General features: G+C 54.3%; 1 long non-coding RNA gene across 1 annotated transcript; it reads right to left on the minus strand.

Moving 5' to 3' along the window:
* Nucleotides 1–6850: 6850 nt before the first annotated feature.
* On the minus strand, nucleotides 6851–12866 carry LOC115896381. The gene is made up of 3 exons (XR_004056239.1): nucleotides 12755–12866; nucleotides 11353–11410; nucleotides 6851–6995 (listed from the first exon to the last, which is right to left on the minus strand). It is a non-coding gene; the product is annotated as an uncharacterized LOC115896381 (long non-coding RNA).
* Nucleotides 12867–13307: the final 441 nt, after the last annotated feature.

The raw sequence follows: 13307 nt of genomic DNA on the forward strand, positions 1-13307 counted from the left end.
ACGTATTTCTTGTTGGCTGAAGCCATGCTGGCTTATCCTCAGCCATTATTCAATAAAGCCTCTCCCATCCCACTGAATCGTCAGCTCATTTGACATTGAGATTCCCTTCTCCTAAGTGCTGACTCCGAGGTGGGAATTTCCACCTCCAGCCTGCTCCATCCTTCCAGCAGCAGCAAGGAGCAGGTTGTGGAGCCCAGCCGGCCCAGCCCTTGCTGCCTGACGTCACCCCTCCCCTACTCAGGAGCTCCACGTTCTCACCTTGCTATTAAGCATTGCCAGGAGCCAGCCTCCGCTCAGCTCTGGGCCCTGCGCATCAGGCTCGGAGCTGCATTAAATAAAGACGGCAGCCCTGAAACTGCTCAAATGGATCTACATCAACGAGAACAGCCAGGGGAGGCCTTTAAATAGATTATCACCAAGAGCCAGCCAGCACAGGCAAAGTTTGCCTTAGGCACCATTCCTTACCCCCAACCCTCCCCTCCCCGTTGCTGTGCCTCTCCTGCCCTTCCTCCATCTGCTTTGAGCATGCCTCACCCCAGACCCTGTCATAAATTAGTTCACACATTCATGGCTTAATATGTTACTCCTCTAGTTTGAAAAGAACAGAACGCAGGAGTGGGCAGTGTTTAACCCAGGGATGAGCTCAGCGATGGAATTCTAGGGATCCTAAAACCATGACAGACCATGAAATGCATGTTTGGAGACAGAGGAACATCTCTAGCCTCCCTCAAGCAACCCACTGAGCCCCGACTGTCCCCAGAATTCTTTCACTGACCACAAACACTGTATCCTTTCCTTTATTCTCAGAGGCTGTACCTCGAAGTCCATTCCATGCAGATTCCACTTCAGGTTTGTGCTCTCCCTCCTCAGGGAGGACCAGGAGAAGGAAGGCGGGAGCCTGGGTTCTCTGGGCAGGGGTCCCTCCGCCTCCTTAGGTGCTTCGGATCAGATTTTCTGCTTGGCCGGAGTGGGATTAATCATTGGCTGTGGATCTTGAAGGGGAAGCTCCTGAGGGTGCTGATCCCCAGGAAGTGAGAGCTTTCCTGGCAATGCTGCAACAGATCTCGCTGCATGGCCAGGGTCCCCCCACTCCCACCCATGGGGCCATTCTCCGCACCCCAAAGGGCTACTGTCCCTGCCAAGTGTCAGGTTCTGCCCTAGGGGCCTCAGTGGCACTACCTCATTTAATCCTCAAAAGCAGACCAGGCTACATGGCTCACACCTGAAATCCCAGAGCTTTGGGAGGCCGAGTTGGGAGGCTCGCCTGAGGCCAGGAGTTCAAGATCAGCCACATGGGGGAACATAGGGAGAACCTGTCTCTACAAAAAATAATCCTCAAAAGTAGCATACGTGATAAGCACTATGATTATCTCCATTGTACAGATGGAAACGCTGAGGGCCAGAGAAGTCAAGTAGCCTGCCCCAGGTCACCCAGGCAGGGAGCAGCAGAGCCAGGACTCAAGCCCAGGGAGGCTGGCTCAGAACCCATGACCTTGCCAGGTCCGTGCGAGGCCCCCAGTGTTGATGGCCCGCTGCTTCTGCTGCTGAAGTTTATCGCCTCCCATAGCCAGGTCCTGAGCGAGACAGAGCACTGTCTTGATTGTATACTCTGTCATCACCACCCCATGGGGCAGGCCTATGAGCCCCAGTGAGCCCCACTCCACGGATGAGAATGCTGAGGGCAGGAGGAGAGACGTGACTGACCCAAGACCACTTAGCAGGTGAACAGCCATGCTCAGATTTGAGCTTTGGTCCACCTAATTTCAAGACCACTTAGCAGGTGAACAGCCATGCTCAGATTTGAGCTCTGGTCCACCTAATTTCAAGACCACTTAGCAGGTGAACAGCCATGCTCAGATTTGAGCTCTGGTCCACCTAATTTCAAGACCACTTAGCAGGTGAACAGCCATGCTCAGATTTGAGCTCTGCTTCATCTGCTTTCATTTTTTTTTTTTTTTTTTTTTTTTTTGGTGGAGTCTCGCTCTGTCGCCCAGGCTGGAGTGCAGTGGCCGGATCTCAGCTCACTGCAAGCTCCGCCTCCCGGGTTTACGCCATTCTCCTGCCTCAGCCTCCCGAGTAGCTGGAACTACAGGCGCCGCCACCTCGCCCGGCTAGTTTTTTGTAGTTTTTGGTAGAGATGGGGTTTCACCGTGTTAGCCAGGATGGTCTCGATCTCCTGACCTCGTGATCCGCCTGTCTTGGCCTCCCAAAGTGCTGGGATTACAGGCGTGAGCCACCGCGCCGGGCGCTTCATCTGCTTTCAATGCCCATGCTCTGCCTTTTGGGGTCCAAGAGCTGCTGGGTAGTATGCCTACAAAGAACTTCTTCTTTATAACTTTTTATTTTGAAATTATTACAGATTCACAGGAACTTGCAAAAATAGTACAGAGAGGTGCCGTTGTACCCTTTACTGGGTTTCTCCCAATGGTTCTATCTTACATAACTCTAGTACAATACCAGACCAGGAAACCAACATTGGCACAGGGTATGCATACGGCTCTACGTCATTTTGTCACATGTGGAGATCATGAAGCCACCACAGCACCCAAGATCCAGACCTGTCCCATCCCCGTGAAGATGTCACACCCACCTCCACCCTCCACCAGCCCTAGCTCCCGGCAGCCACAAGCCTACTTGCCATCTCTATAATTCTGCCATGTGCGGAGTGTTATACCCAGGAAATCATAGACTATGTCTTGAGACTGGCTGTTCTCACAAAGGTCTTATCTTCCACATGTACTGAGAGCCTACTGTGTATCAGGCACGTGTTTGTCCCTTTCAGGAATATAGCACATACAACTCTTCGGTTGCAAATGACAGAACCCAATTCAGGCTCTGTTATAAAAGGCATGTATTGGCATCGGTTACTGAAAAGTCCAGAAGTGGATCTGGCTTCAGGCCCAGCTGGATCCAGGGGCTTGCTAGGACTGCTCTTATTCTCCCTGCTTTGGCTCTGCTCTCCTCTCTGCTGGTTTTCCTCACAGGCGGGCTCTCACCACATGGCAGCCACCAGTAGCTCTAGCTCACAGCCTGCTCACTCTCACAGACCCAGGGGCAAGGAGCACCCCTTCCTTAGAAACGTTACAGCAGGCTGGGCACAGCAGAGTATGCCTGTAATCCCCACACTTTGGGAGGCTGAGGCAGGAGGATCACTTGAGTCCAGGAGTCTGAGGCTGCAGGGAACTGTGATTGCACCACTACACTCCAGCCTGGGCAACAGAGCAAGACCCTGTCTCCAAAAAAACAAAAAAGAAAGGGAAAGGGAAGGGAGGGGGAATAAGGGAGGGGAGGGGAGGGGAGTTAAGTTCAGCAAAGGTTCTGGCCCTGACTAACCCAGCTTGGCGCCCACCTGACCCCAAGCCAAGCACTGAAGTGGGGGTGGGGCTGAGTTTGCAGTGCTTGGATTGTCTAATCTTTGGTCGCATGTCTTCTCCTGTCAGCCCTTCCCAAATCTCAGGGATTGAGATGGGGCTTAAGGAAAATTTGGGGTGCTGTTGTCAGAGGAAGGGATGCTATTCCAGGCTGGCCTGAGGGGTAGGTGATGGTATTGTATTACCTCAGTGCAACTGGTTTATTTTTCAAAATATGAGCAGGAAGTCAGGCTGGAAAAGGCTAAGTAACCCACCCAGATTCAGAGCTCTGGGTCCAGCCCTGCAGGGCCTCGGATCCCAGGCTTGTGACTCTTGTTTGCTTCCAGGCTGCCTCCTGCCCCCACACCCTTCTGAAATGCCCACCCTCTTCCTACTTCCACGCTCAGATGCAGAATTGAAAGGCTCTGGCATCCAGCAGAGCTGGGTTTAGACACAGCCTTGATACCAGGCATCTCCATTTGTGCCTCGGCAAGGCTGTGGCCTTTGTCTCTGTGAGTCTCTTTGGTCTCTTTGAGACTCGTCAAATGGACCACCAGACCCTCCAGGGCTGCAGGGGAGGCCTCAAGTGGGAGCTGTCCTTGAGGGGCCCCTCCTGGGATGCAGGCTGGCACCAAGCCGCTCACAGTCACATCCCCACGCGTGTGCTGGCTCTGGCACCCGCTCCACGCGTGGGCTGCCACGTGGCTCCGGGAGAGCCAGGAAGGAGATGGCCACCGTCCAACAGCGAGGACAGGCAGATGGAGCGGGTGACTCAGCACGGGGGCCAGATGTGGCCAGATGAGAAGAGTAAACACGAAGGCCAGACCTGCCGAGGCCCCCTCAGAGCTGGGCAGGGATGGTGGGGGCCGGGCGGTGACAGACAGACGGGAGATGGGGCTGGGGGAGATGGATGGTACCATCAGGCTCAGCCGAGGGAGGAAAGCCAGACAGATGGTCTCGTTAAAGAAGCCAGCCCGCGTGAGGGAACAGGGCTCCGCGCAGGAGTGGAGGACAAGGCAGGCTCCTCCTTGAGAGGGGCTGCTCCAGGCCTGGGCCGTTCCACCCGTGCAGGGTCCTGTCCTCATTCTGTCTGGAGTGGCCACCAGGCGTGGGCAGGCCTTTCTCTTGGGTCTGTCTCAGGTGTCTTCAGTGCTGGGCTTAAAAGCCTGGGCACAGCAGGTGGGATGGGAAGCCCCTGTCCCAGGACAATCCTTACTGTCCCAGGACATCCTTACTGCCGCCGACATGCTCTTCTGAGCTCCTGCCACCCAGATACGCACGCCTATTGAGGTGCATCACCCCCACAGCAGTTGCTGTCCCCTCAACTTGGAGCCGTCTCTGTCAGTCCCCAATCACCTCCTCCGAGAGGCGCTCCTTGACTGCCCCATCTGCAGCAGCCCCATCAATCCTGAGCCCAGGGCCCTGCTGTGGTTCCTCCCAGCCTCACTGCCTTCTGCACGTGCTCCATTCATTTCCTCATCGGCTTCATCCCCCTGCTAAAATAGGTGGTCCTCCGGGACAGGGCTGGGTCTGTCTCATTCTCGGCTGTGTCCCAGGCCCTAGAGCTTGGTAGGTGCTTGATAAATGTGTGTGGGCTGCATCTTCACAGCCCGGGCCTGCCCTGCCCTGCTCTCCCTGTCCCTGCTTGCTCTCCTTAGTGCGCTTCACTGCCTCCCACATCATGTACCCAGCTTCTTCACTCTCCCTCACTAGGATGGGAGCTTCAGAAAAGAAGCAGTTTTTGTCTGTATGTCCAGTGCTTTGTTAGTTCCGTGAATGGTCCTGGGGTAGGTACTGTCACCTGAGGAAGCGGAGGGGTGGAAGGAAGGAACATGCCTTGCAGTGGACGAGGAAGGACCAGAGGAAGGCACCTGTATGTTTCCAGACTGCGAGAGACAGATCAGGAGACAGAACCAGGCTTGTCCCCAAGTCCTGCTACTCCATGGGGCCCCACTTGGCATTTTCCTCTGGGACCCTGCTTGTCCTAGCTGCCAGGGAAGGCACCTCGGGCCCAAAGCGGACCACCGTAGCCGGGGTGTTAGGCGAAGAGCGGCCCCCAAAGACATGCAAGTCCCAATTCCTGGACACGCGAGTATGGTACCCTGCCTGGTAAAGGGGGCTTTGCATATGCAATGGAGTTGAGGATCTTGAGAAGGAAGGGTTACCCTGGATTATCTGGGTGGGCCCTAAGTGTAATCACAAATGTCCTTACAATCGGGAGGCAGGGGGAGATTTGACACCAGAAGTGGGAGCTGTGACAACAAAAGCAAGAGGTTGGAGTGATGTAAGGAAGTGGAATTCTGCCAAAGAATGCAGGCAGCTCCGGAAGCTACAGAAGTCCGGGAAATGGATCCTCCCTGCAACCTCCAGCAGGAGCCAGCCCGTCAACACCTTGACTTTAGCCCAGTGACAATGATTTTGGACTTCTGGCTTCCAGAGCTGTAAGAGAATAAATGCATTGTTTCAAAAGTCACCAAGTTAGAGAGTTTCAGTTTTGCAAGATGAAAAAGTTCTGAGGATCTGTTGCACAATATGAAGATACTTAGCACCAGACCATACACTTACAAACGGCTGGCATGGCACATTTCATGTTACATGGGCTTTTTTTAACCACAATATTTAAAAATGGAAAAAAAAAAAAGTCACCACACTTGTAGGAATTTGTGACAGCAGCCACAGGAAACGCATACAGCCAGACTGTAACTGACTGGCCCCAAGAAACCTGTGTCTCAGGGCCATCCTGGCCCCTTCCCTGGATGAGCCTCCTCCATGCAGGCAGGGATGCCCCAGGAGACTAGGAACCACCCGACTGGCCACATACCTCCCTTGCTCCTGTCAACATCCCTGAGAAGTGGTTTCTATGATGATTCCCAACCTCCCAACAAGGAAATGGGCTCAGAGAGGTGAGGTGACATGCGCAAGGTTACATACCAAATGGCAGAGCTGAAATTTGAACCATGAGTTCTTAACCCCGTTTCCTGCATCCTGAAGTCTGATTCAGCCCTCGTCTCATAGCTGCTGGCCCACAGGCGTTCAAATGCCCAAATACTGCTTTTCAGCAGCTTCTAAAAGAGCCATAGAATTGCCTTCTTTTTCTCTGTTTGTAACCAGGCAATCTCTTCCAGTTAATCATAGAGCAGAGAGTCTCATTCTGTCCTGATACGCCCACAAGTAGATCTGAGATTGCATGGGAAAGTACAGAAAAATGAGTTAGCTCACGTTCTATGTACGGTCCTCTGAGGTCCTACAGCTGAGCCTGTGATGGTGGGTGGGCTGCAAACCAGTGGCCCGTGGGGCCACGCCTCTCCCGCAGAGGGATTCTGCTTGGTCTGCGCTATATTGGTAGTATTTTTTATCCTGTCTCCAATGTTTAACACCAGAAGATTTCTTTTCAAAATCACAAGTCAGGACAACATTTAGGTCTATTTCTGTGTAGGTCAGGATAGGCTGAGCTATGCCGCAGTAACAAGCACCTCCAAGTCACAGGAGCTTACCACACAGGTCTTTATTTCTTATGCACACCACATATTCAGTGCGGGTAGCCAGGGCACTCTGCTCCACAGAGTCACTTAGGGAACCAGGCTGATGGAGGCACCACCATCTTTAAGTGGCATCTGAGACACATGGCCTTGTCAGTTGCTGCTTCTGGGAAAGAAGAGACAGAAGAAGAGTGCAGGGACATTGCACAGCTTCAGCATGTGACATCATCTGACTTCTGCTCACTTGTCATTGACTGAAACTAGTCATGTGGCCCATCCACACCCCAAAGGCTGAGAATTACAGTCTTCTGTGACCACTAGTTTTAACAGTTTCGATATTGGTGGACACTAGTCTATAGCATCTTCCCACTTGGCAGCAATTCACTGGGGCCGAATGAGCCTTGACCTGTGGGCATGCTGCCATGGACAGATGTTCAGAGTGTGCACTGCACAGCTCCAGGAGCCACCATTCAGGTTGTAGTTTCTGGGGTTGGTGTTCCTTGTAGCTGTGCAATGCTCAGCTATAGCAGCCTTTTCCTGGAAGCAGGGCATTCAAAGAGTTTGCAAATGGACCTCAGCTTCATTTTCCAGTAGCATCCCTCCTGTCCCTACCCCCATCCCTGGCTGCCATGTGCCCCTGTGCTCTTGTCAGTAATTCCTAATTCCCAAGGTGGTCTAGATGGCCCTCTGAGCCCTCCACGTCCTCCATGAAACAAATCAGTTTTGGAAATGGGGCACTCTATATCCCAATAAAGGCTCTGGCGAGTCTCATAGCTGCAGTGACAAAATTAATCTAACTTTGTTTAATCCAGTGTCTGCCAACTGCCTACCTTTTGCCCTCCCCTCCCCTCCCCTCCCCTTCCCTTGACAGACTCTCGCTCTGTCTCCCGGGCTGGAGTGCAGTGGCACAATCTCGGCTCATTGCAACCTCCACCTCTCTGGTTCAAGGGATTCTTCTGTCTCAGCCTCCCAAGTAACTGGAATTACAGGTGCACCACCACCACGCCCAGCTAATTTTTGCATTTTTAGTAGACATGGGGTTTTGCCATGTCAGCCAGGCTGGTCCCTAACTCCTGGCCTCAAGTGATCCACCTGCCTTGGTCTCCCAAAGTGCTGGGATTACAGATGTGAGCCACTGTGCCCAGCCCCTTTTGCCCTTCTCTTAAACAGAACCTGTGACGTCCCAGGAGGAGGAAAGCCCATTCACCCAGCACACCCTGTCCGTGTGTTTGTGTCTGCACCATTCTCTTTTCCTTGCTCTTCCTTCCTCAAGTGAGCTTAACAGCTCCCACACACCCTGTAAATGCCCTTTCTGAAGATTCTCCTCTAGGCCTGTGTCACAGTGAATAATCTTGTGTTGGGATTCCTGCACCGGAACTTCTGTAGGGCATTGCCCTGAGCCCCCAGGGCCATAGACCAAGCTGCCTCCGCTCTGTCGGGGGGACTTTCTTGCCCCCTAGCACTGAGCACATCTGTGCTGTCTTCCTCCTTCCCTAGGGTGGGCAGAACCTCTGGACTCAGCCACCCACCATCATGCTCCTGCTGGGAGCTTCTTGAGAAAGGAGACTCTCCAGTAAAACTATGTTTTGGGTCCTCATATGTTAAAAATGCCAGAAATTCCCCATAGTGTTACAGGAACTGCGGGATAACTTAAATGTTTACATTTAACAATTCATTCATTCACTCATTCATTCAGCACGTGTTTCCAGAGCTCCTACTTAGGGGCCAGGCACTGGGGAGATGTCAGGGAACAAAACAGACATGGGGTCTGTTTTATAGCCAGTTGCACTGGAGGCGAAGTAGAGAAGCACTAAGCAGCCATCCAATGAGCCAGGTGGGGGTGTGTGCTGAGAACGCTAAGCTGGGTCAAGGGGCTGGGGTGCGGGAGGCCGGGGAAGGAGGGGCTTCTCTCTTCCCGGGACAGGGAAGGAGATGCTAAGACACGGCCCTCAGCCCACAGGGCCCAAGGGAGGCAGAAGGTGGGGCTGGGTTCTGGACAGATCCTGTGGACGGAGTTCATAGGGGTGCCAAGAGATTCCCCAGGGAACGAGGGAGAAGACAGGCGAGATGGCCACAGCTATGCAAAGTGACACCCATCTTCTCTTCTCCATCCCGACAGAGCATCTCTGTGAGTCTCCAGTCCAAATCTGAGGCCTATTAACCTGAGGCCCATGAGAGGAGCCTGCACGGACCCCCTTCCTTCCCTGTGAGGGAAGATGCTGGACCCCGCAGCACCCTCTGCAGCCCCGGGAATCCGATGGCTGGGTTATCAGCACCATCTCACAGGCTGGGAAACTGGGGCTCAGATGAGGAACTGGGGCCCATCAGGGCCCTGAGGGGGACTATGTCCTGCCTCAGGAATCCTGCCAAGGTACCCACCTAAGGACATCGAGTAGACAGAGGTAAGGGGCGAAACAGCTCAGTACCCAAGCCAGGACAGGAGTGACAGACCTGTGGGCCAGGAACCCTGCCTTGACAGAGGACTGAGGCTGGCCTGCTGAGGAGTGGTTGGCCATGTCTGGGGTTCCATCCTGAGCTCCTGGCAGAGACAGGGGCACATCAAAGGACCCAGCGTGCAGGAGGCAAAGGAAGGGGCATCCCAGCACCCTCTGGCAGTGGTGGCTTTGGGGGAAGGGCCTGGAAAGCACAGGCTCTGAAGGGAGTGGGAGCTGTTGTTCAGCCTGTGGTCCCGGCAAACCGCCCGACCTCCCCAGCCCCTGCTCCCACCTTAGGGACACAGGGCCTCCTCATGGGAGCCTCTGGTGTGTGAGTGAGTGGAGTGCCTCCCCTCCCGGCCCCAGCACAGCCCCAGCACACAGAGGGCCTGGATCCTGGGAGCCGGGGGCACCCCCGCAGGACGGGCTCATGGGTCACGTGTGACTGGCAGTGCCTACAACTCAGGACATTTCCTATTTTAAAAGCCCGGGATTCCGATTCTTCTTCAAAATGCAGCACGGCCACCCATACTGGCCTGTCTTGCGAATGCTTCTGTCAGCTGGAGCCCCAGGGGCCCATCCTGGGCTGTCCCCACCTGGCTGGCTTGGCTATGGGCATGAGAGTTTGCAAGCTCTACCCTTGAAAAGGTGATGAGGCTGCCGGCAGGGGTTTCAGCCCCTGCTGCCCCCAGAACTGAGAGACACAACTTCTCCCACAGGCCCCAGGCCCGGGGTCCCTCATGCCCTGCAGGCTGAGACCAGAACCGTCCCCAGTGGCAGGCGGCGTGAGCTCCCCCAGCTGCTCCGTCCTTCGCAGTCACTGGTGATGGGCAGCATGGAGAGGGCCACGGCTGGGGTTCACTCCCACCTCTCTCATAGGCAGAGGAGGCTGGAAAGGGTGAGGGGGAGTCCGTCGTGAAGGGGAGCGGGGAGTCTCCAGGGGCTGCCCCAGCCTTCCACACCAGGAGAAGCCTAGGACAAAGCCCACCAAAGGGCAGGGCAAGAGCAGCGCAACCCCAGGATCTTAGCCTTCTCCCACTGCTGACACCTCCTAGACCAGGGGTGGAGGCCTGTGTGCCCCTACTCCCTGCCTCCGGGGCCAGGGAAGAGAGGAAGGTCAGGCGGCCGCATAGCCAGCCTGGAGACCCACACTCTTGTCCCTGTCTGCCCCACCTCTGTGTGCCCCCAGGAAAGTCCCTCAGCCTCCTCAGGCATGAGTTTGGGGTGTTGAGAGACAGAAGGTGAGCCTGCATGGCCTCTAGGGCCCCTTTTGACTCTGAAAGCCTCTGGCTTTAATGGAGCCTTGATAGACTGTAAATAACAGTTGTTATTTACAGACAGACCCTGCCGGCTGCACCTGGCCATGGCACAGCCTGACCCTGCGGCCGACCTCGGCCGGGAGTTGAGAGCCTCCACATCAAGTGCTTGGGCCAGGCCTGGCACGTTCTATGTGAGAAATACGTATTCCCTGCGATTGTTGTCACGGTGCTGCTCACACTGTTCAATGGGGAAGCCAAGACCCACGGAGGTGACAAGACTGCGCTCAGGGCTCACGGTGGCCTGTGTTTCCCGGGTAAAAGACTCCAGAGCTGGGCCCCCCGCTTCTGAGCAGGTGCCGCTCCTCCGCACAAGGAGCAGGAAGCTCTGGTCTTGTTAGTCCCCCGTGGGGCTGCGGTCAGGGAGGCCTTTGGTCCTGCATCCTGCCGGGTAGCTGGGCAGATCATTCCAATGTCGCATTACCCATCACCCCAGCCCCCTGTTCTCCACCCCTCACTTCAAGTCAGGCAGATAACTGGTTCTAGGCCAGGTGGAACCCAACTCAAGGGTCACTGGTGGGCTACCTGGAGGAATGCAGGCGGGCAGAGCAGGTTCTGGTAGCTTCTAAGCCCTAAGGCCGATTCAGAGGCCGCCTTCCAGGGTCAATCCCTGAGCAGGGTGAAGGAGGGAAAGACTGAGAACCCCTCCATGCTGCAGCCCTGGTGTCCTCAGCAGTGCTGGGGGGCCGGTGGAAACCCCCCAGTCCCCCAAAGCAGATTCGGCTCAGGAACCTTGAGAATGGCCAAGTGCATCATTTTGGGGTTTTCTCACCAGTTCCGAATGTCTCCTGTTTATCATGCTTGAGGGTAGTTTTAGGAGGTGGTGGCTGCTGAGGAAAGAGTAAGTAATGCAAGATGTGGGGAAAAAGCAAATTCATGGAGTCCTCTCTGCCAAGGCTGTGGAGCCGGCGCCTCCGACAGGGCAGATGGATGACCCGCAATTACCCGCCCGGATCCCCCAGCCTCGCCCCGCTCCCTCCTGCCTGGTCTCCAAGCAATTTCAGACTTTTTTGTACATCCAGAGCAGAGATTGTGTACGATTTCTCTCGCCGGCAGAAGCGGCTTTCAGGTAGGGGAAGGAGGCCGAGGCATGTTTATCTTCGAACAAAGGCAACGAGAGACAGAAAGGGAACATGGCCCTGCCCCCAGCCACCCGCTCCTGGTGCCCTCCCCAAAGCCCAGGTCCCTCCTCGGGCTACAGAGGGGAGATTTTAATTGTGTGTGCTCTGCTCAGCTTCTTCAGGGTGCCAGGATCTGGGGACAAGGGTGTGGGCTGCTCTGCTGGTCTCCCGTGTGTGGGTCAAGTGGTGTCTGTGCAGGTAGGAAGCAGTCACCGCTTGGGTCAGGCCGTGTCTATATGTCACTGGGCAGTTTCTCAATCCGGGCAGTCCTCTCTGGAGTCTTCCCTAAGTGGTGGGATTTAAGGTGTCCAGTTTGAGGGAGAGGCCCCTCATCACCACTCCAGAACACTGTGGGCTTGACACAGGACGCCAGGGGTGGCTCTGGTTGCTGCTGGCAGCTGCGTGCATGTGCACACAGCTGGGCAGGGGTCTGCACTCTTGGGTACTATCCCCACCCCCTCTCCAGCTCCCTGTTGGCTCCTGCATGTGAACGAGGAGCGCAAGAGACAGCTCAAGACCACAGTACGGAGCAGCTCCCCAAAGTCAGCCACTGGCTGCCACAGTCAGGATTTTGGTCACCTCTGTGTTCCACCTCTACATTCATTTATGTTTTTGTTTTGTAACCAGATAATATAATCACATGGTTCCAAAAGCAGAAGGAGCTTAAAAGGTAAATGGAGCCAGGCGCGGTGGCTCATGCCTGTAATCCCAGCACTTTGGGAGACCGTGGCGGGAGGATTCCCTGAGGTGAGGAGTTCAAGACCAGCCTGACCAACATAGTAACACCCCATCTCCACTAAAAATACAAAAAAAATTAGGCAGGCATGGTGGCTTGTGCCTGTAGTCCCAGCTACTCAGGAGGCTGAGGCAGGAGAATCGCTTGAACCTGGGAGATGGAAGCTGCAGTGAGCCAAGATGTGCTATTGCACTCCAGCCTGGGTGACAGAGGGAGACTCCGTCTCAAAAAAAAAAAAAAAAAAAAAAAGTGAATGGGAAGTCTCTACCCTAACCTGCTGCCCCACCCACCCCTGCCACAGAGGCAGGTATGCTTACCAGCTTTCCGCCTGTCCATCCAGAGTCTCTGCTTTGAAGTATAACAAATATGAAAACATATTCTTATTTTCTTTCTTGTACAAAACCTAGTATGTCCCATGGACTGTTCCGTATCTTGTTTTCTCCCTTGATAGATTTATTGCATGCATGCTCCCCCTTGTACTAACTCGATGACATAGGTGTAAAGTTATTCACTGCACTACAAGAGCAAAAGATTGAAAACAACTCAGGTGTCTGCCCGTAAGCGTCTGGCTCAACAAACTAGGGCCTGTCAGGACTGTGGGATGGGCCTGTCAGGACTGTGGGATACTCTATAGCTGTGAGAACAAAAATAGAAAAGAGGAGAAGCACATGTGGGGAAGGTTTCTATACCCTGATTTGGAAAGGCCTCTAATCTCCAGGCTCTACTGGCTGAATAGGAAAGGAGGGATTGTTGGTTTAAAGGACATATACATGCATTTACAATTTTGATACTGTCAAATCTTTTCTGGTTTCAGGCTTTTGGATTCATAATTTGAATTTTTAATTTACTTCATATTTTTCTTTGCAGGAA

The sequence above is a fragment of the Rhinopithecus roxellana genome, chromosome 3, assembly GCF_007565055.1.
Source record: "Rhinopithecus roxellana isolate Shanxi Qingling chromosome 3, ASM756505v1, whole genome shotgun sequence".
Lineage (NCBI taxonomy): Eukaryota > Metazoa > Chordata > Mammalia > Primates > Cercopithecidae > Rhinopithecus > Rhinopithecus roxellana.